The sequence below is a fragment of the Mobula hypostoma genome, chromosome 15 (assembly GCF_963921235.1).
Source record: "Mobula hypostoma chromosome 15, sMobHyp1.1, whole genome shotgun sequence".
Classification (NCBI taxonomy): domain Eukaryota; kingdom Metazoa; phylum Chordata; class Chondrichthyes; order Myliobatiformes; family Myliobatidae; genus Mobula; species Mobula hypostoma.
Window position 1 is genome coordinate 33,290,848 of NC_086111.1, and position 19,578 is coordinate 33,310,425.

Consider the following 19,578-nt stretch of genomic DNA (forward strand, 5'->3'; position numbering starts at 1 on the left):
AGTCGATGTTCCATTTACTTGCCCTTTCCCAGGAAAGGCTTTGCTCTACTGTTTTTTTTTTACTTTTTTTTTCTTTAGAAGTTGTATTAATTATATAAGAAAAAGACACTTGGGTCAGTGTAAACTGGACTTTAAAAATTAATACGCTGATCTTCGTTCTGCAGAGACTTGCAGCCGCATTGCATCAGAAGGTGTAGAGAATGAAGCTCAGCCATCCTACCTAGGTGTCTCAAATCAATCAGGGAGAATAAGACCCCCCTTCACTCATTGTCTTAATAATTAGCCCAAGTGACAACCCTCTCGAATAAAAAGAGGGTAGAAATAGGATGATTTGACAGTTAAATGTGTGGCTGAGAAGCTGGTGCAGGGAGCAGGGCTTCAGATTCTTGGATTATTGGGATCACTTCTGAGGGAGGTATGACTTGTTCAAGTGTGATGGGTTGTGTCTGAACCTGAGGGGGACAAATATTCTTGTGGGCATGTTTGTTAGTGCTGTTGGGGAGGGTTTAAACTAATTTGGCAAGGGTTTGGGAACCAGAGTGAAGGGACTCAGGGGAGGACAGATGGTAAAAAAAGTAAAGATAGTGTGCAGTCAGACTGTCAGGAAGGGTAGGCAGGTGATGGGATTTAGCTGCAGCCAACAGGCTGAGTATCAACACACATCAAAGTTGCTGGTGAACGCAGCAGGCCAGGCAGCATCTCTAGGAATAGGTGCAGTCGACGTTTCAGGCCGAGACCCTTCGTCAGGACTAACTGAAGGAAGAGTTACTAAGAGATTTGAAAGTGGGAGGGGGAGGGGGAGATCCAAAATGATAGGAGAAGACAGGAGGGGGAGGGATGGAGCCAAGAACTGAGTATCAAATCATTAGAGATGCAGAGTCAGAAAGAACAGCAAATACGGTACTCAAGGTGTTGTATCTAAATGCATGTAGTATTAGATATAAGGAGGATGATCTTGTTGCAATATTACAGATTGCCAGGTATGATGTTGTGGCCATCACTGAATCGTGGCTGAAGGATGGTTGTAGTTGGGAGCTGAATGTCCAAGGTCACAGGTTATATTGGAGGGATAGGAAGGTAGGCAGAGGGGGTTGTGTGACTCTACTGTTAAAGAATGGCATCAAATCTGTAGAATGATGTGATATAGGATTGGAAGATGTTAAATCCTTGTGGGTTGAGTTAAGAAACTGCAAGGGTAAAAGGACGTTGATGGCAGTTATACCAGGCCTCCCAACAGTGGCTGGGAGGTGGACCACAGGTTACAACAGGAAATAGAAAAGGCAAGTCAAAAGGGCAATGCTATGGTAGTCATGGGAGATTTCAACATGTAGGTCATTTGGGAAAATCTTGAGAAAAAATGCATTATATTAGATGTAGTCATATAAATTACATCAATGGAATTCAGTTTTTTTTGTATATGATCTTGGTAGTTCCTTGACCAAGCATTATTGAGAGCAGTAGATGAAACCTCCCTTCAATTACTAATGATTATAAGCATGCTGATCAGGCAACAATTGGCTCAAAAGATTTTGCCTTGCTCTTTGCAGACCGAACGTATGTCATCAATAGATGCCAATATTATAGATGTACAGGAACTGCTTGGCTGGTGGGACTCAAATGAGTATGAAACTTCAGCATTACACTCAAGAAGTTGTCAGGATCCATCGCCTTTGCTATAGTTGGCACACTTTTTCATCTCTTAGAGTGACTGGAATAGACTAGTTTTCACTGCAAAGGATGCCACTTTTGATCTTCCACACTGCATAGATGACTGAAGAGTGCAGTAACCACGTCAGCTTGGTGCAACCATAGTCTGGACTCACTGATCTTAAAGAACTGAGTTGTTCATAAAAGCCTCCTCTTTATGTTGTTAATTACGTTTTACAGCGAGGCATGCCAGGGCTGCATAACTTAAAGCTGATCTTCTAGCTGTGGGATGAGATAACTGTTCACTCATGTTACTTTTGTTGTATAGCATGCACATGGTCCATAACGTAGCTCTTCTTTGATAAGAGGTGCCTCCAAGACTATAGCAACACATACAAAAACCTGGAAGAACTTAGCAAGTCAGACAGCACCTACGAATGGGAATAAACAGTCACTGTTTCGGGCCGACACTTCCTGATGAAAAGTCTCTGCCCAAAACATTAACTGTTTATTACCTTCCACGGATGCTGCCTGACCTACTGAGCATTTTGTGTGTAATGTTCAAGATTGTCTCACATCTGCTGAATCTTGTGTCCGAAGACTAGAGAATTGTTCTGTGCTTACCAAGATCTTGCTATGTATTCTTTTGTAAGGGGGAAGTTGTACCTTGGCAACTGTGTACTGATTGACCTATGTTTATAGATGTTGAGCACAAGGTCTGTGAACATGTTGACGATGAGCTGAACCCTGGCCATCAAAGGGCATGTAAATACAAAACCTGTCTGCATACTGCAGCTTGACAACTGATCATGGTTCAAGAATGTAGGCACCACAGTTGAATAGTTTCCCATTAGTTTTGAAGATTAGCTCTACTCCCAGAAGACTTTTGTAACAGGTGAAGTACAGCATTGCAATGAGAAAGATTGCACAAGGGTTCATGGAGATTATGCAGCCTTGTTTGACACCTAGCTTTTTAACTCACCTTGGCTCCGTTGTTAACCTGCTGGTCAGGACTATGACTCTTGTGTAATTGTAAAGTAAACAAGACAGTGATGAATTTCTGTATGCAGTGAATTGGAGGAGACTGCTGTATCCTATACAACAGGCTCTCGGTGCACACACCACATGGAGGCCCTTTATGCAATGACAGTATCAGTATTAAGGAATGAACAATAGCCAACTTTCCTGATAATGTCAAGACATATTTGCAAAAAATATATCTTGACATTTTGTATGTGTTGACAAATATTAAAATCAAATAGACTGAGCCAGTAAGAAGGTTGCCATTTCACCTGGCAGCTCATTCCATGTTTGCATCACTCACTGAGTGAAGGAGTTTCTCCTCATGTTCTCTGTTGTGGCGTACATGAAATTTCCGGAGAAACAGAGTTACTGGTAGATACAAAGCAGCTTCTTTATTCAACACAATAAGGTACAGCAGGCGTCATATGGATGGAGACGCTTTCGGTAGAAAGTTCTGCTAGCCCAATGTGGGCTCGATATTTATATGTAAACACAAAGGGCAATCACTATTTAAAAAGTTATAGACAAACATCCTTTCCTTCTGACGCCAACATGTCTGGGTTGTTATCCACAGCTTTTAGGAATGCAAGTTAAGTCCACAATACATTTATTTGGCATTTTACGTGCTAACATAGAAGACAACTCATGTCTATGAAGTATAGATAATACCGTCTTCAAAACTACCTGTAAACTTCACACTTTCATCCGCAGCGTCTGGCTAGTATCCTGATATTTACAGGTTTTAGGAAATGCATTGATGTGAACTCAGTCCACAGTACTTTGTCAAATAGAAGCCTGGTGGCCAGAGTCATTTAGGTGTAAATTAATCATCTACCCAAAAACTCACTCTAACAATCTCCTTAAACATTTCAACTTTCACTCTTAACCCATGACCTCTGTTTCTAGTTGCACCCAACTTCAGGGGAAAAATCTTGTTTGCATTTACCCTACAAATGCCCTTCAATTTTGTATACCTCTAACAAACTTTCCCCTCATGCTCCAATGCTCCAGGGAATAAGCCCTAACCGTTTGAACCTTTCCCTATCACTTAGGTCCCCAAGTCCCAGAATTTCACCCAAATGCTGTTACAGTGACAAACGTCACAGTTGCTGACCACTCAAGACTCTGACCACTGTGCAATGGAGGACACATCCCATTCACCCAGCTCCTTCAGGTTCGAGGTCTCCTAGTTGATAACCACAGCTGAAAGTCACAAGACACCTACATATACCTGATATTGTCGTGTTTGAAGGAAGAGAAGTGGGTGCAGGACAAGAGGGCAGAGCCTCAGGACAGAAGGGTGCCCTTTCAAAACAGAGATGCAGTGAAATTTCTTTAGCCAAAGGGTGGTTAATTTATGGAATTTGTTGCCACATGCAGCTGTGGAGGCCAGGTCATTGGGTGTGTTTAAGGCAGAGATTGATAGGCTCTTGATTCGACATGGCATCAGCGGTTACAGGGAGAAGGCCGGGAACTGGGGTTGAGGAGGAGGAAAAAAAGGATCAGCCATGATTGAATGGTGGAGCAGACTCGATGGACCATATGGCCTGATTCTGTTCCTACGTCTTATGGTCTAAAAAAAGGAGCATGCCATTCAATTGGTCTGCTGTTCAGTACAATTATGGCTGATCGTTCCCGTCAATGCTACTTTCCCACACTGACCACATTATGCCTTACATGCTTTACACATAAAGTACATGGATTTCTATCCTGAATATACTCAGCAGCTATGCCTCTACAGCCTTCTACGCAGAGATGGCCGAAGATTTATCACACTCTGAGTGAAGAAACCTCTTGTCTCACTCATCAAAACGCAAAAAAAAGTAGGTGTGGGAAATCTGAAAATGACAATTATGCAGAATTCGAAGGAAGGAGACAGTATGTGTGAGTATTTTCAGCCTTTTCATTTCTGCTCATCCTTTTGCTGTGAAGCCTGGCTCTGGATTATCGTGGTTGTTGGAGTCAAATTATTCCAGCCCCAGGATATCATGACAAAAGTTCCTTAGGTCAGTGATGAGTCCTCTCTCTACATAATTCCTTCTTCAATGACCTTTTCTGCATATAAACTCTATGGCGAGGTTTGCTGGTTATTGCACAATTTATGATTATATTTACATTTCCTATAATGATACAGTCCAGGCTTTCATGCAGGCCTGAGTTTAGTGGCAAACAGCATGATGAGAATTGCCATCTGCCCGCTAACTCTGTCTATCATGCTTTTGAGCACCTCTGCAATTTCTTCTCAACGTCCTTGCTCCAAGAAGAACAACTCCAGCTTCTCCAATTTAGCCTTGCGGTTGAACACCCTCATTGTTGGAACTGGAATAGAAACAATAGGCTTGTGACTGCGGCTACGTCCACACTAGACCGGATAAATCCGTAACCAAAGCTTTTTCTATTCGTTTTGACCCTCCGTCCACATTGAAACAACGTTTTCCTCCCCTGAAAACAGAGCTTTTCTAAAATGCTCTCCAGAGTGTTTAAATCTGAAAACGCCGGCTGGGCGTTGTAGTGAGTATGGGGTAACCGGAGGTTTTGAAAAACCTGTCATCCCTTTCATCAATGAAGAGACTATGGCTGTAGGAAATGTTTCCAGGATGACTCCTCTGTGGGAGTGGGGAAGATGTTGGTGGGGCCACCCAGGGGTCTGTGTATCCGTATGTGTAGCTATTGTAGTGGCTGTGAGTCTGGTATTGTGGCGGTGAAAAGTACTGGGGGGGGGGGAGTCATCATATTCCTCATCATTGCAAATCCTTCTGCAACAGAGTTAAGCAACACACATCAAAGTTGCTGGTGAACGCAGCAGGCCAGGCAGCATCTCTAGGAAGAGGTACAGTCGACGTTTCAGGCCAAGACCCTTCGTCAGGACCAAACAGAGTTAGTCAGTTTTTCAATGTTCATCGTCAGCTGGTTCATACTGTCCATGAACTCCCTGTTGGTTGCCTCCATACGCTCCAGTATTTGTTTTTTCAGTTTTAAGTCCTCCTGCATGAGAGCCAGCAGCTGTCCGTCGTTTGGCAATTTCCTTTTAAGTTTTTCTAGTCTGTAACTGGACAAACGTGCACCAAGTATACCATTTCCTCTTTGCTTGTTTTCTGTAGATGTGTTCTGCGCATGCCCAGTAGGAGGAGATTCGCCCAAATACCCGTTTTAATGTGGACGGAGGTATTTTCAAAAACGCCTGGCATGGATGCTTATCACTTTTACGTGAGACCGGCGTTTTCAAAATTATCCGGTCTAGTGGGACATAGCCTGAGAAAGAAGGTATGTGCTAAACTGGATATCACAATTTGATGCAACATACAAAATGCTGGAGAAGCTCAACAGGTCAAGCAGTGCCTATCACAATGGGGTGTCAATTTACCTATTGTAACTGTCATTGTGAGAGGGAATGGCAGATGAAAGTACGTGAAAATATATGGGTGTGCTAGGTCAGCCTATAAGCAAAGTGATAGAATATGCTAAGGCTACGTCTACACTACGCCAGATAATTTTGAAAACTCCGGTTTCGAGTAAAAACCATAGGCGTCCACACTAAGTGTTTTTCAAAATATCTCCGTCCACATTAGATGGATATTTGGGCGAATCTCCTCCTACTGGGCATGCGCAGGACACACAGAAAACAAGCGAAGAGGAAACGATATACGCGGTGCGCGTTTGTCCAGTTACAGAGTAGAAAAACTTAAAGGGAAGTGCTCTTGGCTCTCGCTCAGGAGGACCTAAAACTAAAAAAACAACAAATACTGGAGCGTATGGAGGCAACCAACAGGGAGTTCACGGACAGTATGACCCGGCTGACGACGAACATTGAAAAACTGACTAACTCTGTTGCATTAATAAAGCACCTTGTTAAATGTATAAAACATGTCTGCATCTGTGTTATCTTGTATTTCCATACAATGTTACATTAGGCTGTTACACATCTATTGTCAGAGAAGTACTTGCATAAATAGGTAAACCACTTTCATACAAGCAAGGACAGAAAACAGGGCAAAGTGAGCATACTTATTTATTCAGTAAGCTCTGGGTCAAGGTACTTGGTGAGTACATTTCTAACTCTTCTGGCTTCAGTCTCGTTGCCGTATGTTCTGAAATTGTTAGGTTTTGCGAAGCGCAGAACCAAATATCGCTGTGATGATTGTGTGCTCTTTTTGGTGACAATAAAGTAGTAATAATAAGAATAAGAATAATAATAAGAAAACAATGAAATGCCGCGCTGTCGCCATCCGTTCCGGCACCTTATGACAGCGGTTTTAAAAAGCTCCTGTCACCCCATCCATACTGCAACGGATATTAGGCGTTTTCAGATTTATTCACTTGGAGACCGTTTCTGAAAATCTCCGTTTTTGGGGGCAGAAAACGCCGTTTCAGTGTGGACAGAAGGTCAAAATGAAGAGAAAAAGCTTCGGTTTCAAAATTGTCCAGCAGAGTGTGGACATAGCCTAAGTGAAAGCAGTATGAGGGCTTGAACAGTATATCTTAATGTATATGAAAAGAATATTTTAATGCTAGGAGCATTGTAAGAAAGGTGGAGGAGCTTAGAGCAGTAGTCCCCAACCACCGGGCCGCAAAGCATGTGCTACCGGGCCGCAAGAAAACAATATGATTTGGCGATCTGAGTCAGCTGCACCTATCGTCATTCCCTGTCACGACCACTGTAGAGCTTGAACGCACGCGAGGTCATTACCCGCATGTCATCCAGGTCAGCGCGGGAAGGAGATCAACTCCTCGAGCTTGCAAATGACGGTGGGCTGAAGAGTATGTTTGACATAACATCTCTGCTGGCATTGTGGATCAAAGTCAAGGCTAAATATCCTGAGATAGCCACGAAAGCACTGAAAACGTTGCTTCCATTTCCAATATATCTCTGCAATGAATGCAGCGAAAACTAAATTGCGGAATAGACTGGACATAAGGAACCTCCTTCAAGTATCACTGTCTCCCATCACCCCTCGATGGCACCATCTTGTTGCAGGGAAACAAGCCCAGGGCTCCCACTGATTCAGCGATATTGGTGTGTTGCAACGATTTTATCTGTTCATACGGGGAAAATATGTGCTGTATGTTTAATATCCAGACGTTACTTAAAATATTATGATGCTATTGACTTATAAGTGACTTATCACTATATTCATGCGAGGAAAATATGCGCTGTGTGTTTAATATTAAATTCATTAGATAAACCCTTTTACAAACAAAATTGAGTGTATTAGCCACTTATCACCTATATTCCGGTCGTGATTAACACCCCACCCCCCGAACAGAATCACCAGAAACGATTTGTAGAAAAAAATTGGCACATACACGCATGCGCGCTGGTGCCCATGCAAGGATTCATAATCATGGTAGTCTTTCTCAGTATAAACACAACGTATTTGATTGCTACTCTTGTCCGTTGGCAACCCTACCCCCACCCCCGGTCGGCCGGACCACAAGAATAAAGAATATTGTCAATAATAAACCGGTCCGCGGTGCAAAAAAGGTTGGGGACCCCTGGCTTAGAGCATGGATTGATACCTGTAAATATGATGTTGTAGCTATTAGTGAAACATGGTTGCAGGAGGGGTGTGACTGGCAACTAAATATTCCTGGATTTCGTTGCTTCAGGTGCGATAGAATCGGAGGGGCAAGAGAGGGAGGTGTTGCATTGCTTGTCAGAGAAAATATTACAGCGGTGCTTTGGTAGGATAGATTACAGGTCTCACCTAGGGAGTCTATTTGGGTGGAATTGAGGAATGGGAAAGGTGTAGTATTGCTTACAGGGGTGTATTATAGACCACCTAATGGGGAGCGAGAATTGGAGGAGCAAATTTGTAAGGAGATAGCAGATATTTGTAGTAAGCACAAGGTTGTGATTGTGGGAGATTTTAATTTTCCACACATAGACTGGGAAACCCATTCTGTAAAAGGGCTGGATGGTTTGGAGTTTGTAAAATGTGTGCAAGACAGTTTTTTGCAGCAATACATAGAGGTACCAACTAGAGAAGGGGCAGTGTTGGATCTCCGGTTAGGGAATGAGATAGGTCAGGTGACAGAGGTATGTGTTGGGGAGTACTTCAAGTCCAGTGATCACAATGCCATTAGTTTCAATATAGTTATGGAGAAACGTAGGACTGGACCCAGGGTTCAGATTTTTGATTGGAGAAAGGTTAACTTTGAGGAGATGAGAAAGGATTTAGAAGGAGTGGATTGGGCCAATTTGTTTTATTGGAAGGATATAATAGAGTAATGGAGGTCATTTAAAGGTGAAATTTTGAGGGTATAGAAACTTTACATTCCTGTTAGGTTGAAAGGAATGGTTAAAAGTTTGAGAGAGCCATGGTTTTCAAGGGATATTGGAAACTTGGTTCGGAAAAAGAGAGAGATCTACAATAAATATGGGCAGCTTGGAGTAAATGAGGTGCTCGAGGAATATAAAGAATGTAAAAAGAATCTTAAGAAAGAAATTAGAAAAGCTAAAAGAAGATATGAGGTTGCTTTGGCAAGTAAGGTGAAAATAAATCCAAAGGTTTTCTACAGTTATATTAATAGCAAAAGGGTAGTGAGGGATAAAATTGGTCCTTTAGAGAATCAGAGTGGATGGCTATGTGCAGAGCCATAAGAGATGGGGGAGATTCTGAACAATTTCTTTTCTTCGGTATTTACAAGGAGAAGGATATTGAATTGTGTAAGGTCCATCCAGGGGATCAGTGTGGATATGGTGAAGGATTACAAATACCTGGGGATATGAATTGACAATAAACTGGACTGGTCAAAGAACGCTGAGGCTGTCTACAAGAAGGGCCAGAGCCATCTCTATTTTCTGAGGAGATTGAGGTCCTTTAACATCTGTCAGACGATGCTGAGGATGTTCTAGGAGACTGTGGTGGCCAGTGCTATCATGTTTGCTGTTGTGTACTGGGGCAGCAGGCTGAGGGTAGCAGACACCAACAGAATCAACAAACTCATTCGTAAGGCCAGTGATGTTGTGGGGATGGAATTGGACTCTCGGACGGTGGTGTCTGAAAAGAGGATGCTGTCCAAGTTGCATGCCATCTTGAACATTGCCTCCCATCCACTACATAATGGACTGGTTGGGCACAGGAGTACATTCATCCAGAGACTCATTCCATCGAGATGCAACACTGAGCATCATAGGAAGTCATTCCTCCTGTGGCCATCAAACTTTACAACTCCTCCCTTGGAGGGTCAGACACCCTGAGCCAATAGGCTAGTCCTGGACTTATTTCCTGGCATAATTTACATATTACTATTTAATTATGTATGGTTTTATTACTATTTACTTATTTATGGTGCAACTGTAATGAAAACCAATTTCCCTCGGGATCAATAAAGTATGACTATGACTATGACTATGTAAGGGAAACAAGTAGGGTAGTTACGGAAATTATGATAATTAAAGAAGAGGAAGTACTGGTGCTTTTAAGGAACATAAAAGTGGATAAGTCTCCAGGTCCTGACAGGATATTCCCTGGACCTTGAGGGAAGTTAGTGTGGAAATAGCAGGGGCTCTGACAGAAATATTTCAAGTGTCATTAGAAACAGGGATGGTGCCAGAAGATTGGTGTATTGCTCATGTTGTTCCATTGTTTAAAAAGGGCTCTAAGTGTAAAGCTAGCAATTATCGGCCTGTGAGTTCGATGTCAGTGGTGGGTAAATTGATGGAAAGTATTCTTAGAGATGGTATATATAATTATCTAGATAGACAGGGTCTGATTAGGAACAGTCAACATGGATTTCTGCATGGAAAGACATGTTTGACAAATCTTATTGAATTTTTTGAAGAGGTTACCAGGAAAGTTGACAAGGGTAAAGTGGTGGATGTTGTCTATATGGACTTCAGTAAGGTCTTTGACAAGGTTCCACATGGAGGGTTGGTTAGGATGGTTCAATCGTCAGGTATTAATATTGAAGTAGTAAAATGGATTCAGCAGTGGCTGGATGGGAGACGCCAGAAAGTAATGATGGATAACTGTTTTTCAGATTGGAGGCCGGTGACCAGTGGTGTGCTTCAGGGATCTGTACTGGGTCCAATGTTGTTTGTCATATATATTAATGATCTGGATGATGGGGTGGTAAATTGGATTAGTAAGTATGCAGATGACACTAAGATAAGTGGAGTTGTGGATAATGAAGTAGGTTTTCAAAGCTTGCAGAGAGATTTAGGCCAGTTAGAAGAGTGGGCTGAAAGATGGCAGATGGAGTTTAATGCTGATAAATATGAAGTGCTACATTTTGGTAGGACTAATCAAAACAGGACATGCATGGTAAATGGTAGGGCATTGAAGAATGCAGTAGAACAGAGGGATCTAGGAATAATGGTGCATAGTTCCCTGAAGCTGGAATCCCATGTGGATAGGGTGGTGAAGAAAGCTTTTGGTATACTTGCCTTTATAAATCAGAGCATTGAGTATAGGAGTTGGGATGTAATGTTGAAATTGTACAGGGCATTGGTAAGGCCAAATTTGGAGTATTGTGTACAGTTCTGGTTACCAAATTATAGGAAAGATGTCAACAAAATTGAGAAAGTACAGAGAAGATTTACTAGAATGTTACCTGGGTTTCATCTCCTAAGTTACAGAGGGAGGTTGAACAAGTTGGGTCTTTATTCTTTGGAGCATAGAAGGTTGAGGCAGGACTTGATAGAGGTATTTAAAATTATGAGGGGGATAGACAGAGCTGACGTGGATAAACTTTGTCCATTGAGAATGGGGGAGATTCAAACAAGAGGACATGAGTTGAGAGTTAAAGGGCAAAAGTTTAGGGGTAACATGAGGGGGAACTTCTTTACTCAGAGAGTGGTAGCTGTGTAGAACGAGCTTCCAGCAGAAGTGGTTGAGGCAGGTTTGATGTTGTCATTTAAAGTTAAATTGGATAGCTATATGGACAAGAAAGGAATTGGAGGGTTATGGACTGAGTGCAGATCGGTGGGATTAGGTGAGAGTAAGAGTTTGGCATGGACTAGAAGGGCCGAGATGGCCTTTTTCCGTGCTGTAATTGTTATATGGTTATAATACTGACTCTCCTTTAACTTGAGGACAATAGTGTATTTGTTACACAGTTATATTGATCATGGTTCCTTCCATTATTGGAGAATATAGCTTTCTGAAGGTCTTCTTCACACTAGAAAGTGAGCGAGACTGCACTAATGTTGAGCCTCCTCCTTGAGTAGCCTATTTCCATATTATCTCCATTGCTACCAGTTCCTCCAGATTCCATCGCTGAACGAGCCCTTTGATTACTGGAGCTGAAATAGTTTCCTTCAAGTTCACCTCATGCCTAATTACATGGATCTGTCAAAAGCAAAATAATAAAAACCTTGGAAAAAGATCTTACCAGGATCTTTTGAATCTCTTGATTTCCTGCAGTAATATCAAGCCCCAAATTTTGCCTCCCGCCATCCCTTCCAGCACATTCAAGTTAATTTGGGGTAATAACATGCTCCAAGAACAAACCTCATTCAACCGGATTTGTCTATCCATGCATGCACTGCCGTGAGATGCATACATCATACCTTCAGAGTGCATAACTTAAAATGAAATACATGAACCATCCAATGACAATATTCATTGTGATTTATTCAGCTGAAGATGAATAGTGAAAGTTAGAAAATTTGAATATTATTGAGCAATTTTCTGAAAGCCTGTTGCAGTTTGGCATAGGTAGCATTGAAATGCTAACTAATAGGGATGTTCAACTAATAACAGCACATAGAACTCATCATTTAACTACAACATGAAATCATGAACTGAAGATTTAATAACGTCAGAAACTGTGATACTGCTATAATACGTGTGTCTGCAGACTTTGAATTATAAATGTTCAGTAATATCACTTGCTTTTGGCTTTGTCAGTATGCATGAACACTTGTGAATATTTTAGAATTTGAAATGATCTTTATTTCTTTCCATTGATCTGGAGGGGTGGTACCTTAAAACCTTGGAACGTTTTAAGAAGGGGGGGAAATACTTTACCTGCCCCCCCCCACCTTTCCATTCCTTACTGAAAACCCTGGAGTTGCTAAAATCCACACCAGTATTTTGTTAACTAAAAGCTACATTTATCATTGTAAGCACTATCTGAAAGTCCAATACAAAGACACTGAAATTATTAAATTATTTTATGGGATTCATATGATCTCCCAATATAAAAATGGGATGCAGCTTAGCATGAAAGGTTTAGGTGTGGACACTATTCCTTGATTGCACCTCATCAATATCATTTTAGGTTCATAATTACTTCTAAACTGATCTCTGACTTCTTACCATGTGACCCTTGACCTCATGGATTCATCCGCATTCATGTAATGTTCCAGTTATGCTATGTTCAATAGGAAAAATAATTGGTTTTAGTGATTTAAAGAAGTAAATTTGAATTTCTTCTAACCGTCTGAGCAATTCTCCCTGACTGTTGAAGGAAGTTATGATGTTGTAGCACTTACAAATCACTCTCTTTATAAGCTCCATGTGCAAACATGAGCCCTGTCAAAAGGAAGATGGACTATTAGAAGTCTGTAATGCCACCCTAGAGATATTCATTAGCACTTAAAATGCAGGTTAACTCAATGTTTCACAATTAAAAGAGAATTTTAAAAGGTTTCAGTATACATGCCTGAGGGAAGGTGGAATATTTTGCAAACAAAATCATTCATAACATGTTGGAATATTAAAAGGTTTGAATTGTGTCCATTTAAGACCTCTGTGGAGTAACAAACATGCCCTTAAGGTAAGCAAAAGGAAAAAAATACATTTTTCTGCTATATACAACTTGTTTTGTAAAATTTATGAACTTTCCTTTAGGTTGGTGAAATCATTTTTAAATCACAAGTGAAGTTGCATATTCTGAAATTGAATGTTCCAGCAAGTTTTATTTTTTAAAAAAGCTTACATTTATATGGTACTTTTCCTGAATACAGTATTTCTCAAGGTACTTTACATTTGATGAAGTACTTTAAGTGTAGGTGCTGTTATAATGTAGAAAAATCAGCAGAAAACCTTTAGTACTTGTGGGAGCAGACTGTGCAATGCAATGACAACAATCTGTTTCCGTGATTAGTGTTTTAGAGAAACCTGACGGTCAAGATAATATGGTTATTCATGCTGCTCTTCAAAATAATTACGAAGTATTTTACTTTTAACTTGAGAGTGAAAGGGGTTTTGCTTTAACAATTCATCTGAAAGCAAGCAGATCAACAATGTAGTATTCTACACTGGAGAGTCAACTGAAATATTTGTGCTTAAATCTTTGGAGTGAGATTTGAATCTCAGGGTTTATAACCTGAAGTCAAATTGCCATTGTGACAATTTCATAGTTTAAGGTAAATTTATTATCAAAGTATGTATATGCCACCATATACTACACAGATTCATTTTCTTGTAGGCCTTCACAGTGGAACAAAAAATACAATGGAATCAGTGGAAAGACTGCACACAACCAATGTTCAAAAGAAAACAAGTTATGTAAATACAAATTAAAGGAAACAAATGATAATGAATAAGTAAATTACTGAGAATGTGTTGTAGGGTCCTTAAGAGTGAGTTCTAGGTTGTGGAAATAATTTAGTGTTGAGGTGAGTGAAATGATCCACGGTGGTTCGGCAGCTTGATGGTTGAAGGGTAATTAATATTACTTTTCAGTATTTGTACATTAATTCATGTAAAATGCAGCATTTGTTTATTCACCTCAGGAACTGTTATCTAACAGCTTGGCTTTAAAGAAAGGGTTACATTTAATCCTATATTTAATGAATGTGACTTTATCCCCCAATTATTCAAAACAATAATTAAAACCAAAGTCTCAGAATTTAAGCTTGATTAGTAGAACCATAAACACAACAAGTGTATATAGTTTGCAAGTTGCAATAAACAAATGCAAAGTGTGGAAGAGGATCACAGACAAGTCTCTGACAGGAAAGTGATCAGGCATGGAAAGACTGGCCACATGGAATCAGTGAGAAACCACATTCCTATTGTTGTGGCTAGGAGGAGGGAGTGAATTGATAGTTCAAATGGAAATTTCCAATTCCACCCAGTGGAAGATGCCTGCAGAAAATAGCAAATCCATCCCCAGCTATGATGCTAGCCTCCCAAATGCTTATCCTTCTATTTACAGTGTCCATAATTCGGGCCTTTATAACCTGGAGAGGACTTGCACGTAGAGTGGCTGCACAGAGCACACTGCTTCTGAACTCCTTTTCTTTTAACAGCACACAATAATATACTGCTGCAGACAGGGTGGTGTTTCAAAACCTGAGGGTTAACAGTGCAAGGTAAAGCAAGACTAAACAGAACTGCAGGGATGAAGTGATCTGTAAGGAGAAAATTGTTACCAAAAGATTTTTTTCTCTTCAAAGAAGCTCATGCAGGAAGTTGCACCGTAAAAATTTCCATACAAGACGGCACTGCATACGACGCCACTCCAACTTTACAGTATGCTGTTAATTTCTGTGATTTCCTTCGCATTTCTTGTTCAAGTAGTTGATAGTCACATCAGATATGATAGACTGACTCTTCTGAACATCGGGAAGATGACATTTACCCACTAGATGATGCCTTTTCTACACTGGGACCCCCTGCTTACGCGATCAATGGGATGCTCACCTATGACACTGCCGCTACCTCAGAAGTGGCGCCGGACGCGAGGGAGAAGGGCCGGCGTCCTGGTGAGGTTGAGACAGCGTGCTAATCAGCTGCCGCTCCCTAGCATACTCCCGGCTAACGTTCAGTCCCTGGACAATAAACTGTGCGAACTGAGAGCCAGAATCTCCTACCAGTGGGAAACAAATGAGTGTAACATTTTGGGCTTCATGGAGACCTGGCTGACGGAGGAGATACTGGATCACGCCATCAAGCCCTCTGGGTTTTCCCTGTTCTGGGGGGACAGGTGTAAAAACCTCTTTGGGAAGAGTAAAGGAGGTGGGGCATGCTTAATGGTCAATAATGCTTGGTGTGACCCCCAGAATGGGCATGCTCTCAAATCCTCTTTTTCCCTGGATCTGGTGTACCTTGTGCTGCTGTGCAGACCTTTCTGGCTGCCCAGGGAGTTCACGGCTGTTATTATCACAGCGGTGTATACTCAGCTGCAGGCTGATACGGAGCTGGCTCGCTAGGAACTGTGCAAGACCATCAGCACCCTGGAGACTGCACACGCAAAAGCTACCTTCATCGTCGCCAGTGACTTTAATAGAGCATCACTGGCTAAAGTCTCTTCGAAGTTTTGTCAACATATCCTGGTGAGCACATGAGGAGATAGCATACTTGGCCACTGCAACTCTCCCTTCCACAACACATACAAAGTGCTCTTTTGCCCTACCTCCCCATTTGGAAAATCAGATCACACCTCCATTTTGCTGCTGCCAAAGTACAGGCAGAAGCTGAAACAGGAGGTGGCCATAGTTAAAACTGTCCACTGTTGATTTGACCAATCAGCCTCTATGCTACAGGACTGCTTTGATGACGTCAACTGGAATGTCATCCATGATGAGGATGTCTTTGATTTCATAGATGGAGTCACAAGTTTCATCCAGAAATGCATTGAGGACGTTGTCCCCCAGAAATTGGTCAGGGTCTATCCAAACTAGAAACCCTGGATCAACAGTTCCGTGCGAGCAACGCTTACCATGCAACACAGAGCTTACATGGCCAGTAACCAACAGGAACTCAAGAAATGCAGCTACGATCTACATAAAGTCATTAGGGCAATGAAACACAATGCAGGGACAAAAACCAGACACAACTTTCCACCAACAACACATGCAGCTTGTGGCAAGGTCTGTACACCACCTCAGACTTCAAAGCTAAACGCAATGGAGTTACCAACATCGCTGCCTCTTTCCCAGACAAACTAAATCTTTTTTACGCTTGATTCAATCTCACCAATACTGAGCCCCTGAGGAAACCTGCAGATGATGCAACTGGCAGCTTAGTTATCTCCGAGGCTGAAGTACGCAGGTATTTCCAACGAGTGGACAGTTGCAAGGCTACGGGACCGGACGGCATCCCAGAGAGAGTACTTACGATGTGTGTGGCACAACTGGCAGGTGTGTTTACAGAAATTTTGAATCTCTCCCTCTCCCAGTGTAGAGTGCCCTCCTGCTTCAAAACATCCACCATTGTTCCAGTACCTAAAAAGACCAAGGTAACATGTCTGATTGACTGGCGTCCTGTCGCACTCACCTCCATAGTAAGCAAATGGTTTGAGAGGCTGCTCAAGAACTACATCTGCGGCACGCTACCACCCACACTGGACCCCTACAGTTCATCTACTGACACAACCGATCGACAGCGTTACACACTGTACTTACACATCTGGAGAAGAGGGATGCTTATGTGAGAATGCTGTTCTTGGACTACAGTTCAGCATTCAACACCATAATTCCCTCCAGGTTTGACAAGAAGCTCAGAGACCTCGGTCTTCAACCTACATTGTGCAGCTGGATCCTGGACTTCCTGTCAGATTGCCGACAGGTGGTAAGAGTGAGCTCCCTCACCACTGCTCCTCTGACCCTCAACACAGGTGCCCCTCAGAGCTGTGTACTAAGCCCCCTCCTTTACTCTCTGTATACCCATGACTGTGTCGCCACCCACAGCTCCAATCTGCTAATTAAATTTGCTGACAACACTACACTGATTGGCCTAATCTCAAATAATAATGAGGCAGCCTACAGAGAGGAAATCATCACCCTGACAGAGTGGTATCAAGAAAACAACCTCACCCTCAACGTCGCAAAACAAAGGAGCTGGTTGTGGACTACAGGAGGAATGGAGACAAGCTAGCCCCTATTGACATCAATGGATCTGGGGTTGAGAGGGTGAACAGCCTTAAGTTCCTCAGTATAAACATCACCAGGGATCTCACATGGTCTGTAAATTCCGGCTGTGTGGTGAAAAAGGCACAACAGTGCCTCTTTCACCTCAGACAGTTGAAGAAGTTAGGTGTGAGCTCCCAAATCCTAAGAACTTTCTATAGGGGCACAGTTGAGAGCATCCTGACTGGCTGCACCACTGCCTGGTATAGAATTGTGCTTCCCTCAATTGCAGGACTCTGCAGAGAGTGGTGCGGAGAGCGAGGCACAACTGTAGATGTGAACTCCTCACTATTCAGGACATTTATAAAGACAAGTGTGTAAAAAGGGCCCGAAGGACCATTGGGGACCAGAGTCACCCCAACCATAAACTGTTCCAGCTGCTCCATCCAGGATACAGTACTGCAGCATAAAAGCCAGGACCAATAGGCTCCAGGACAGTTTCTTCCACCAGGCCATCAGACTGCTTAACTCATGCTGACACATCTGTATTTCTATGTTTTATTGACTATCCTGTTGTTCATACTATTTATTATAAATTACTATAAATTGCACATTGCACATTTAGACAGAGATGTAATGTTGTAATGTAAAGATTTTCCTCATGTATATGAAAGATTTAAGTAATACAGTCAATTCAGTTCATAATTTGTCTTGTCTTAAAAATATTACTTGACAATTCAAATATTCAGGGAAAGGAAACTGGTAAACAAGCCAAAGAAACTTGGGAGAAAGACTGAAACTTTGAAGTTTAACCTGCTTACCAGCAAGCTATATTCCACTAAGATTTTTTTTTTGCTTGGATACAAATTGTTAGTGACTAACAACTTACATGCTCTGTAGGGGTACAGGAGAAGCATCATGAGCCAGTTGTCCAGAGGCTGAACTGATCCTTTAGAGCAGAATTTGATCCCCACAGTGGCAGCTTGAGAAGCTGGCATCATGAGGACTGGATATCAAGGAGATCCAATCAAGGCAACAGCTGGCATGGAAGAGATCATAAACAAATACTTTGCATTGGTTATAACCATGTAACCAATGGTTGATGCTGCCAATGCCAGAGTGCAATAGTTGATCTATATGGACACTGTAATCTTTGATTCGAGAAAAGCTTTAGGGGTACTTGGGGAGAATTTTAGGTTGCTGTTAGAAGTAAGGGTGGAAGTTGCCAATTATCTTCTGATATCCGTGGATAACGGGGGTATTCTCTTTCTTTAAATAGAACCCCAAAACATCAACACATTATAAAGACAGGCCAACCTGACTCACCTTGACGGTGGTGGCCTTTTGTACCCAAAGTTCTCCACACATTGCAACCTGCTTCACGCTGCTCCTTCCACCGTGATACAGGATACAGGTTACCAGTAAGAGTTCAGCTCCCAGTACATTGCTGTGATGTAGAGCGTCTCCCAGGGCAAATGGTCAGCAGCAGTTACAAATACCCTTTTCTATTTTACCAGCTGTCAGACCTGCTTGAATGACTTTAATATTCACAAATAGATGCGATTATTCAGGGCATAGGAGAAATTAAAATGTTGAAGATAAAACTACTTAAATAATATATACTTCTAAATTTTAATTAAAGTGCAGATTAAAACTAACTAAGGAAATCTGGGAAATCTGTGGAGGCTTGCACTGCCCCATTGAATTCTATGAGGAGCCCATTGGCCAGAAGTCTCCTGCATGGCAGCCTGTGCTCCAGCCTCTAACCTAGAATTGTCCTGTAATGGGCACATCTGCTGCAGATCTGCTCCGATAGTCATTTTGATTAATGTGAATTCAGAGAAAAGCCACCCAGGATTAGCCGATAGCAATTCTACAATTAACTAAATTGACTGAGATTTGTGAAGTAATAATTGAGGGGAGCAATTATTTAATTCTGCATCAACTTGCAAAAGATGTTAAATAAGATGAAGGAATATTGATACCTGTGGGAGAAAATGGCCACTTGTGTCCCAGGTAATGAATTGGGTTAGACGAAGGAAACCAAATAATGGTGAATAATATTTTTTTAGATTACAGGAGGACTCAGTCTGGAGGAGCATTTCCCATGGGTTGAAGGCAGGAGCAGTGCTTTCCTCAAAGTTAATAACTTAGACTTGGGT